At 36.6% G+C, this 12,675-nt stretch overlaps 1 long non-coding RNA gene across 1 annotated transcript in view; it reads left to right on the forward strand.

Annotated features, from left to right (window-relative positions):
• Positions 1-12,675, forward strand: part of LOC144199036 (uncharacterized) — a 62,582-nt gene that overhangs the window by 17,075 nt on the left and 32,832 nt on the right. Inside the window, exons 9-14 of the long non-coding RNA XR_013326822.1 lie at positions 1,479-1,644; positions 3,373-3,564; positions 3,760-3,909; positions 5,477-5,605; positions 9,362-9,503; positions 10,499-10,519. This is a non-coding gene — a long non-coding RNA (uncharacterized LOC144199036). The remainder of the gene's footprint in view (positions 1-1,478; positions 1,645-3,372; positions 3,565-3,759; positions 3,910-5,476; positions 5,606-9,361; positions 9,504-10,498; positions 10,520-12,675) is intronic.

The raw sequence follows: 12,675 nt of genomic DNA on the forward strand, positions 1-12,675 counted from the left end.
TTTTGTGTTCCAATAGAAGTTCTACTCTATCTGCCTGCAGCCTAATTGATCTTGAATAATGCAATAGCTCGCATTCCCTGGGCTCTAATGCTTGTCATATTTCATTTGGTAGATTTCAGCTATTACCATTAAGAAGATGTGTTTTCCATCTACTATTGTGGCAGCCACACGCTTTTAAACGCTCTGGTGTGCGCGTCAGACTTTTCAAAAGGTCAAAGAGTAGCAATGCATAGCTTGACATTTTCTTCCACCACAATGCCAGTGTTCAAAGTTGTAACAAAGGTACTTTTTTCACACTATTGATGTATTTTATACACCGTCTGCCACCTGAAAAAAATCAGTCTTTTCAACCTTTAGGTGTGACATGTGTCGTCGTACTTTAATTCATGGATATATGTTTAATTACAGAAAAGCATGACAGTGACTGTACCTTTGCATTTAACCTCAGCGAAGTATTGCATCTTGACTGGCTGGTGTGATTCTTTATTAAGCCTCCAACCGGGGACACTTAATTACAAAAGAGGCCGAAGCTAACCCTGGTGGAGTCTATATTGAATGCAACATCAATTTGATCCCTAATTTCCACCGCGGATCCATTTTGCTTAGTCCAGATGGATGAATCAAAAGTCACTCATGCCTTCATGGAGGGTCCACCCGGATAGATTGTCATCTACACACAAAGCGTTTAGCGTTAGTATGCAGAAAAACTCTACTTTTACATGCAGCTCGGTGAAATAAATTGCACTGCTGCTATAACACCAATTTGTTGGCAATTTAAAAAAGAATATTTACCCTCATGAATCGGCTACTTTGATCATTTATTCATCCTCATCGTGAATGTGAGACGTGATGTGACTGGTAAAAAATGTGTTGATGCTGGCCGAGGAAAGTTGTCACATGCAAGCAAAAAGGAGAGATTCTTTTTGAATTCCTGGGAGTGATTACGTAGATTCATTCATTTTGCAAGTGAGAATTGTGTTGAAGTGAATTGCTTTGGTATACACAGTGGTGTGGGGGCAGATGGACATGTGTGGGAGTGGATTTTGTCAACAAGGAAAAGACTTTGATTGCAATTGTGGTGTCGGGATTTCACTAAGATAATCAAAAACACACGTTCTTAAACATGGTGTTGTTCACTTGACCCTTTTCCAATAAGTGAAAGAATGCCTTGCCATGGACAAGATTACATGCAATCATGAGTTGACTGACAGGTCACTGGTACTGCTTAGTGTCGTTGCAGCATACAACAAATGTTTTCTGCATGCAGCATCTGAGAAAGAAAAAAACAAATGAGGAAAATGAACTTAAGGCACAGAAATAACATCAAAGCTATTTCCGTCATTCCGGAATTGAAGGCTTCAAAATTCTCAAAAAATATGCCTTTATTTTTCCGTTGCATATTCATCAACTGTAACTACATTCATTCAAAGGCTTGATTCGCTGATTTATTCATTTTCCACGCTGCTTATCTTGGTCAGGGCCGCGGGGTGCCGGAGCTTATCCCAACTGACTTCGGGCCAAAGGCGGACTACAGCCGAGACTGGCCGCCAGCCAGTCCTTAGTCACAGGAGGAGACAGACGACCGTTCGCACTCACATGGGCACTGAGCGGGAATCCATTCCACGCTGTTCGCACCGGAGGCAGGCAAGTGAACCACTACAGCATGCCTTGACTTCATGATATCCAAATAAGGCGTTACCTCAAATTGAAGAAACAGATCTGTAGGAGAAACTTATAGACCATATGGTACTGTTTTTAGTTCTGTTAAAAGGTGAAGAATAGCTTATCGTTAATACGGTGTAGGGATTCGCTTATAAAACGTTTAAAAATAAACTTTTCTCATAATATTTAAGTGCTGTTTAGGAATACAGAACTTTCTTTATTGTGTGTCAGTTTCATTTCATGCTTGCTCTCTTAGGTACCATTTTACATTAAAAGACAGTCTGCGCAGGTTTTAGACTATAAAAATTGTTCTCAAAGGGGACATGTTTTGAATTCAGCACCATTAGCAACTGTCTAAATGCAAGTTCATCATTAAGTACCATCCAGTAATCCAGCAGTCTTATTGTACCAATTCAATAGGCATCAGCTAATTCATGGTTTGACACTGCAGAAATTATGAAAAGAAAAAGTCAAGGTGTATGTGTGTACATATGTATACGTATATATATGTGTATATGTGTATATGTATATATCTGTGTGTATACATTTGTATGTGTGTGTATACATATGTATATGTGTGTGTATACATATGTATATGTGTGTATACATATGTATATGTGTGTATACATATGTATATGTATATGTGTGTATACATATGTATATGTATATGTGTGTATACATATGTATATGTATATGTGTGTATACATATGTATATGTATATGTGTGTATACATATGTATATGTATATGTGTGTATACATATGTATATGTATATGTGTGTATACATATGTATATGTATATGTGTGAATACATATGTATATGTATATGTGTGTATACATATGTATTTGTATGTGTGTATACATATGTATTTGTATGTGTGTATACATATGTATATGTATGTGTGTATACATATGTATATTTATATGTGTGTATACATATGTATATGTATATATGTGTGTGTATGTATATATGTATGTATGTGTATATATAAGTATGTCTATGTATGTAGAAATATCTATTGGTTACCAGAAATAATTTTCTAGATTGTATTTATATTACATTCCATTTTGTTGGTAAAAATAATGGCTGTATCTAATGTTTTAACACATCGGATCGAAACAGGGGACCTGAAATTATAGACGCATCTTGCAGAACTCCAAATATCATTGTGAGTGTTTAATGAGCCTGCCAAACCATTGATCAATAATGATTAGGTGTGCTGTCAACGCAGTGGCACTGGGCAATCACTAAAAAGGAAATTAGATCCTTGTAATTTGTGTGATATTCCTGCAGCAACTCTGTGCACGCTTCTTTCACTAATAAGCAGCAAGTGAATGGAGTGGGTTGGTAGCTAGGTAACCGGGTAGATAGTGGATAAAATCATGAATTTGGCTGATAAAATCACAAATATACTTTTGTGTCATTTTGGTTTAAAAAAAAAAATACATAAAAATACTCATCTTCCAAACATGGCAGCACTTTTGGTTGCAAAGTCATTGATGCTTGCCAAAAGTAAAACAAAAGCAAATGAACAAAGAAATGCATTGCAGCGATTACCGACTTTAAGCAGATGACATCCCCGCAGGCATCAACACTGTGACTGACAGATTTTTATTTACTCTAACTACCAAACGGCAAAGTGACTCACTGACGCTCTCAAGATGTTATTTTCTTCAAAGTCCTTTTTTTTGTGTTTGTTTCTTTCTCAGCAGTGTTCAGCACTAACGGGCACAGGTTCAGCTGCCTCCACTGACAATTAGTCACGCACGAGTGATTTGTCTGGGCTTGGGACTTGATTAGCTACTGTGATTTCACGCCTTAACGGAGGACGCCAGCAAAAATGTCACAAGAGGCGCCGTTAAAACATCCCAAAAAGATGTGAGTAGATCAAAGTCAGCCACTGAGTAAGATTTTTAAATGCTTGTTATGGTTTTGTGGTGGAGGTGCACTGGGTGAGCACAAAAAAGAGAGCCTATGATTGCACAAAATTGGTGTGATGAGACAATGTGACAATTAACAATGTGATGTTATTTTTAAAGTGATAAACACAAAACAATACACTGAGACTTGGTGTTAAAATTCCTTCCATCTTTTTATAGGTAGAAATATACAGGAAAACAACAGAAGGGCATTACTTGACTCTTTTATTACAAGGCACAATACGATTAATTTCCCTCTAGAGCCGCCAATATCATCAAAGTGGCTCGTTTTTCATGATGAATGGAAACCTACACTCATTTACGGCGACAGTGAGTAATGATAATTTTTATCAGTAATATAGGCTTGTAAATGGCGCTATTACATGAAAAAAACTCAAATGATTAACACATAAAGCTGCACGCAGGAAAGTATCGGATCAATTATGAGCACACTGTTGGAGTCTATTCCCCGCAATGCAATAAAAACAAGTGTAATTGTGAAGATGGCTATGATGGAGAAAATCCCCCTTGGTGGAAGTTGTATTAACATGAAGAACCTTTTTATTTCTTTTTCATACTTGTTTAGGACTTTGAGATTAATGGTCGCAGGTCTATAACGGATCAATTTAACAATTTAGTGTCGGCGCTGCCAAACAGAGTGGGGGGGGGGGGGGGGGCGGATCGGTAGGTGAGGGAACCGTATCGACCGAGCGGGACTGCAAAAGCCTCGGAGATTTAAAAAAAAAAAAAAAAAGAACAAGAAGACACAATGAGATGAGGAAGAACATAAGTGCCTCGAAGAGGTTTTGGAACAATTGAGGCAAAGTTGAATTCAAACAGAGGATGAAGATGCCAGTTTACTGAAACCTCAACTCAAAAGGACGGTTGTCTTGGAAACAGTTGCTGCATCAGGATTCCCATTAAAAGGGAGGAGGGAACTGGATCTGAAACTCTGCTCTTTATCCTATGGGAGGTCTGCTGCTCTCACTGTGATACATTAATGCTTTTCAAATGTGCACATTAGCATCAAGCCAAGTCAATGTGGGGTGGCGCCTGTTTTTTTGGAAATTTTAATTTCCTCCTGTAAGCAAGCCACCATCTTTCTATGATCAAAAGATGCCGTGTCTTATGTGACAGAAGGGCACTGCCACGCCTTCCAGAAACACACCAGGGTGCATCAATTACAAAATTGACAACATTTACCACAAGTCATATCAATATTCTCATCTTAAACGTGTATTTGTTTTCATTAGAAGTCATTAAGTCCGGTCTGCAAATTGTCTTGTTCAAAAAGTCCCAGAACCTTCTTTTTCAAATACTGTCATTTTTACTTACTTTAATGTGACTGAATCAAATTTGAATATTCAAATAGATACTCTTTGCTCTGAATAAAAATAACTCTTATAATGATGGTTTGATGTGGAGTGCCACAAGTGTTAGTACCATCTGGAAACAGAATTAGCATCGCATTTGCACAAGCACGGAGAGTGAAAGAAATAACGCAGAGGATATTTTTTTAAGCGTTTAAATTCAATCACTTGACACTTCACGCATGTCTCGATGACTGAATTGGCCCATTCTTGTTCTAACAACAAGTCTGAAAAAACACTAGGAGAGAGGAAAAACGCATATTGATACATGGCCAATGAGTTCAACTGCAACAACAATAACAGTTATTGTTATATACATAGACGATGAATTACAGGAATTTGATATTTGAACAAACTGCTTGATTATCTTAGCAATTCTTGGTCTTAGTTTCAGTTTTAAATGATCACATTCATAATAACATTGTTTACTGTGTTGTATTACTATATAAGTACTTCTAAAAGATGTTGGAGATTTTCTGTGTTGGTCAATGACTCTTATATTCTCCAAACTTCTATTATGGTTGCAGGAAACAATGGCTACAAGTAAAAATTACAAGCTGAAATTACCCGACCGGTCTTCACCAGTTTCAAAAGCAGCCGGTAATGAAAGCTAAGTTCTAAATGAGAAGCAAGGGGAGGCTGTGGATTTCCAATTGGTAAGAATGCTAAGTATTTCATGTCTAATTTAGCTTCTCATTTTCGAGGCAGTTCTCTGAGGGTTGCTTGGTATAATTTCATTCATTTTACGAATCACTCATCCTCACAAGGGTTGCGGGGGTGCTGGAATATATTCCCCTGTCTCAAAGCTATCCCAGCCTGAATCGATGGCAGGCCAGGTCACAATTAGATCATACTTAGGGGCAAATTAGACTGCTTAACCAGCTTACCATGCATGTTTTTGGAATGTGGGAGGAAACCCAGGGAAAACCCACACATGAATGGGGAAAACATGCAAACTCCAACTATTGGATTGGATTGGATAACTTTATTTGACCAATGGCCCGTCAGGCCACCTTAATATATTATCATTATTATTATTTTTTATAGCCTCAAGTTCACATATCACTTGGCTCAATGGCAAACCAATAAGGAGTAAAGGCGTTGTCAAATATTGCTGCATACAATAAGTATATTTGTCTTCTCAGGATTTGAGCACATCAATGTAAAGATGGTCAACAGTGATGATTAGGATTATGAGCCTCTGCAAAGTTAGGAAATCAGAAGCGATTATTGTACATAATGCTGCGATGACTCAAGAGACAAGAAGGGATAATCGGATAACCCCGTCCTCCATTCACTGATATCTTCTGTGATGTGCTGAGATAACGAAGGATATATCGGCTAAATTCAGACCGTAGTTTTATATGATCCAAATCGGATGTTGATGCATTTTGCTGCCTCAAGTGAGAGAGTTTCTCATGACAGTTTTAATAGGAAAGTAATCTTAAACAAGGTCAAGGCCACTTTTTGGCAATGTAAAATTAATTTAAACTCTGACGTCTGTTAGCTTTCCTTATCCGTCAGCCCTCCCAGTAGAAAATGGTTGGATGTGGATTGTTGACAGTGGCAGCCAAAGAGTTAACATCCATGGTTTGATAAGCAATTACCAAAGGCCTGAGCTATTGTGGTCCTAAGAGACGACTGACATTGGCTCAAATCAATGAAAAAACAACAATTTGTGGCTGTCAAGTATCTCCTGAAAAGCAACACCTACTATGTATGAGGAAACCGTTTACAATACACTCAGAGTATGACAAATTGAAGCCATTTTTTAAATAATAGGGTCTTTAAAAAAGAGGGAAAAAATAAAAAAATGGTGATGTAAAAGAAAACGAGAGAAACGAGTGGCAACATTAGATACTATTCACAGGAGATGCATTTCATGCAATCAGAACAGATAAGAAGACAAGATAAATGTTTACTAAAGATAACATAAAAGGTGTAAGAATTGAAAGGAGATAGTTTAATTTAGCTTTCACAATATTAGATTTAATAAAGTATTATGAGCTGAGATGACAGTGTAATGGAAGATATAATAATGTATCATGAAATAACCATGAGATTAGAAGAGACAAGATCACTCATAAAATATAAATCATACAATGATAATTTTAGATGATAGGAGAATAGAATTTCCCTAGAGCTCGAGTTTGTAATATTATACAATCTTATATCTTGTATTGATTTGACAGTCCGACTGTTTTCCCAATAAATTACTGTCGTGCAAACCAAGGCAAGGGGAAAAAAACATGACGTAGTTTATAAATAATGTAGAGGCAAAATGTAAACAATGCAGAATACTATTAAACACGTGCTTTTTGCACAATGGCTGCTGAAAAGAAAGTATGGGGTGACATGAGCTGTGGCCCAGGGAAATCTACTGTGGAAACTTTCTGAGCAGCAACCACTTAGAAAGTAAATTCTTTATTAGATTGTCACTTACGCTGATGTTCACTAGAAAGGACACGGCAACTAGATCAAGCTGTCCCAGAAAATAGAAGCGTATGAGTAGTGTGGCCACCGCCAATGGTCATTTAGCCGCAAGGCTTTCAATGTCCTTCGAGTGGAGCGAAGATTTATTTGAATCGATACAGTGTGGATTGCGTGGAGTTGGAAACAAGATATCAACATTGCACTTGGAAAAAAAAGACACTATAATGCTAAATGTGTGTAGGGAAGGGTTAGGGTTTTCCTTTTGTTGTAGTCAGTGTTTTCAACCCTAACTTGTGGTCTTGGCTTGGATGGAAATGGTTTCTTTAGCAACATATAACATGACAGGTTCTTTTTTAAATATTTTGTAAATACATGTTCCTCCAATAAGTTATTTGGTGGTTGACATATATTTAAAAAGAAATATCTACCGTAAGGGTGACTGCTAATTATAGTTTATTGTACTGTATAGTACTATTTAGATTCTAAATACAAATAACAAACAACAAAACTTGACATTGAAATGCAAACGAATGGAAAATGCTGTGGTATATATATTTTTTATTTTACAAAGAACAGCATTATATTATGTTATTGTATAGAGGTCTTGCAAAAAGATTTCTTAGAAAATGAATACTTAGTGGGTTTTTATGGGACCAATAGGGATCGAAATTTGCAGAACATCCTTTCAATTTGCACTTTGCCCTCACTCTAAACGTTTTAGTTGCCGCTTTCTATACTCATGTAATCCAATTTTTATACTATTTCAATAGACTATCATATCATAGAGAACATTTCTTGAGAATTTTGAGAGGATGAAAAATCTGTAGTGGTAATGGGATTCCAGAGTATTCAGTTGAAATGGACTGGACACATTAAATGGTAATAATATATCATTCAAGAACTGATACATTTTGAGCCCTTTTTTTTGAAAAGGCATACCCCAATTTATATTCAGTGAATTTGACATTACATTTTTAAATGCCCTTCTACTCAAAGTTCTTTTAATACACCTTTATATATATATGTAAATATCTGGACAAATTTTAGTTTTTAAATCATTTGCTGCCATTTTCAGAAAATGACATGAAACTAATGCCACAAAGAAAACCCAAGATTAGCTAAAATCCATATTTATTTTACAGGTACAAAACACTCTAATAGTCAATGCTTAGGATGGATGAAAACAGTCGAATTTCTGAAAATCTTGGGCTGTAAAAGCACTTGCTAAGTAGATTGCTTTAAATTGGGCTTCCAAAGAATAGTCTAATAGAATCTAAAGGATCCCAATCAGACAGGAGAATGCAGACTTTCAGTAGAATAAGATTTTAATGGCAGTTCTGTGGCAGTACTTGACTATTTGACATCTATCCTGCTTTGTATGAGATCATTAAAAAATGCTGACGGTCCAACCAGCTATTCCTTTTGTTAACGAGCACATTTGGGTCATTGGTGTGAAACAGGCAGTGTGATTGAGTTTAATTGGTGGAGAAGGAAACAATGTGAGGCAAAAAGGGGAGAGCAGCGAGCTTGGTTTTGCGTAAACACCGACGAGGGACGCAGGCTGCACTATGGCAACAAGCTTTTAGGGAGACAAACCGATCAAAGCCGAGAGGAGCACCACGTAGCTCGAAAATCTCCTTTAAGTGTCAACATTTTGGAAAAACGCTGGCTCCACTCACCCAACAAAAGCAGGCTTTTGCAGACATTCTGGCCATTAAAAGTCAAAACGAGAAGGGACCACATTCTCCTCCAATAAATGGCAAAAAACGTTAAAATAAAACAGTCCCTGACGAAGCTGTGCAATATTCAATTAATCTTAAAGTCATAAATAGCCTGTGTACGCAATGAAATGCAGTGCAATGAGTTACTTTTCTTTCATTTTACACTGTATTGAATAGCAACATTATCTGCTAGTCTGGATTGTTGAATTATGCTTGAAAGCTTTACATGTGTTGATTGAAACATTCCATTTATTATAGGTCACATTATCGTGGATATGAAAAAAAAGCCAGTGACAGAACTTCTATTTTTTGAGGCACAGTGAAAGGAAAGGCCATCCATAGAGAGAGATTTTATAAAGATATGAAGATTCACCAGAACTACAAGTAAAATGGATTAAAGGTTAGTGTTTGCGTCATTTTGGATAAGCGAGCAGACACACTGGAGCCTGCTTTTCCCTTTTTTATAAACTTAAGAGCTATTTGGAGAGGACATATCTTGCACACTACATTCAATTCTAACTTTTGGGGCTCATGGATTGAATTGCTCTGATTTTCTTTGGGTATTTTGACTGTAAAATTAATTGTTGATGAAATAGAAAAGCCTGTTTTATCTTATTTTTGTTTGAATGTTGCAAAATGATAACATGGCTGGACCAAACAAATCAATTTACACATTGTCCAAGTTTTTTAAGATTTGTTTTTGAGGCTTCATGCCTTAAATTGCGTCGATATGATGTTAGTTTGCTTTTATGCTTGAAACAATTCCATTTTGTACTCAAACCTCTTCAGCTCACCCTTGACTACAATTAGATAATGGATGGATGAGATGCTGAATACAAATATGTTGCATTAAACACATTGTTCATTGTTTATCAAATAGCTTCAGTGTCCAATAAAAGAAAAAACACTTTCTATTTTTGATGTATAGCTGCTGTATTTAATCCCATTACACTGTGAAAGCACACTCAAGTCATTATAGTGAGTGTATAATGGAGCCCTTTAAATAGTAATGTATTCATGCACATGCTTCCATAGTGTAACAGTTAAGGGTGATAAAATACACTTAAAAACTAAGTTTCTATTCTGGGGACGTCTTGCACACAGAATTATTGAATTGACTTCACATATAGGGCAAACTTGGAAAATAATTTGGAAGCTTTTGTCCGTTACAATTACTATGAGCTCCTAGTAAGTCACCATCTTTATTAAGTGACAATCTCGGCTACTTGGAAGAATATTGTGATATAACATATCAGTGATTTTTCAAATGTATTAGTTTGATGAGAGACCATTCCGCATGTAGTGAGAAATCTTCACTTTCACTTAAATGGTGTGAAAATGATTTTTTGAGACGTGGGTTTTTCTTTAATTAATGAAACATTTTTGTTTTCACAGGTTCGGACTGCGTGCTTACAAGTAAGTCAGTGCACACACACATGCAATATATTTCAGTAGGTTCAAATCCTGATAGCCAGAATAGCAGCAGTGCTGATTATAGAGTGCCAAAAAATGCAAAAACAACCAATTAAACCACACCATAAAACCCTTTCATCATCACAGTGTTAAATAATGACCAGTTTATATAATCAGGAAAAGAAAACAAATACACGTCGATGACATGCAAGTGTCTGGAACAGCGCTATTATTTATAAACACTTTTGGTACATTCTTTGTTTTGGTAGGATTTTTGACAATTGAAGTTGAAATAAGATCATTTTCTGCCTTTCATCTTTAGAGTTGTTTCGTATTCAGGACGCTTTAGAACAGCAAGGACTATTTCTAATGGTATACAAGTCTGGATTTTACCATAGATTTTGACAGATTGCCAAGGTTATAAATCATTTTGGGCATATGCCAGTTTTTTTCTTCTTAAAATGTAAACAGAATATAAATTTAGCTGTAAAGAGGGCAAATATAACTCATCGGAAAACATCAGGTTATATACAGTTTGGGCACTTTTGCCTGCCACTAGATAGAGACGTGCTTTAGCAGCAATAGAATGTAGAGACAAACAACAAAGTGGTTGTATTGGCCTCCCCAGCATGAACAGCACGCACAAGCCGATCAAGTGTTCATATTGGTTGAGGTCAGTGTTGTGAACGGGCCACTCCATTATTTCCATTCCCTGTAAACTCTCTGATAAACACCACATTGTGTGCGCCACTGTCATCTTGGTGAATCGAGTTTAAAATCATGCCGGGGGTTGCATGATGAATGCATCTAGAACGCCCAGTCATTCCGGCGTCTCTGCAGGGAGAATTTGACGCAAAAATGTCCTCTTATTGTTCTCGTCTTTTGGCCTTATCGTCTTCCCAATGATGCTCTCTAAATATTCTGCTCAAGGCGTTCATCATTCTTAGCCGAAACTCTGCAGCAAGTTTATCTCATCTGCATATAGCTTCTCTAACCAGAGCCAGTGGTATGCCATCATCTATCATTTATATTCATTTTGCACAAAGCAGTGCGTGACATCAGCATAAGTTGAGAGAATTCTTTTACTGCTAAATTGACTTCACGTCAATATGCATTGTTACACACTGATGATGGGGAATCTAATCAAGCCTAGATTGACCCCCTGTAGGATTTTTCCTTATGTCCTCAGACCTTCTTCATGCCAGCAGGGGAACAGTCTTTGCAAATGTACCACCTTTTAAGGACAGAATGGGAATTTTCTATCATGATAATTGAAGAGGCATCTCAACCAATTAGAGCAAGGAAGGTGCAATCACTTTAACACACTGTAGAATTCATTTAAAATAAAGAGAAAGCTAGAGAGAAAAGACCCATAAAAGCCTAAAATAAGCAACTTCTTGAAGCTGACATACATATTACATATCTCTGTGTGTATATATTTGTATGTATGAATATATGCATGCATACATATGTATTTATGTGTGTATACACATGCACGCATGCATACATACATACGGATGCATGTATATATTTATATACACATATACACAGATTGATAGAATTGCAGCAATTAAAATATGCTTGCAATATAAAATCCAATCAGAAATTGTGAAATGCAAAGAAACTGAAATAGTCTTTTATAGGGAGGAAAGAGAATTGACTCACTGGACTGGATAGTCTAATCAGAGCCTTTTTCAATCATAAGAAAACCCAGTGACATATATTGCACCCACCACCCCCAAACCCTATTCTTTATAATGTAATAGCTTTCTCCTTGTTCGTTGCAGTTTTTCAAGATCTTTTAAATGGTTTGTTAGCATCCATCTCAAAAGCATTATGTGTAAACCATAAATACAAAGACCAGGCCAGATATGATTATACTGCACTATTCTTCTTCCTTAAGTAAGTATTCCTTATTATTTCATGGTGGGAGTCCAAAATGAAAAATTGATGCATACTATTTGCCTGTGCAGATGTCTGTTGGGATTAAAGCAGATCAAGTAGTGAAATGTCGCTTGTGCTTAGATTCAAACCAATTTTAAATGGCTAGTTGGCATATACTGTATATACGCATTCATTGTTCTATGAATACTTGTAACTTGTGAGGTACTTATAACATGAAATCAATGTATGAATCAGAGTGAAAAGGATTTCCACTT

Source organism: Stigmatopora nigra, chromosome 7, assembly GCF_051989575.1.
Source record: "Stigmatopora nigra isolate UIUO_SnigA chromosome 7, RoL_Snig_1.1, whole genome shotgun sequence".
NCBI classification, from domain to species: Eukaryota; Metazoa; Chordata; class Actinopteri; order Syngnathiformes; family Syngnathidae; genus Stigmatopora; species Stigmatopora nigra.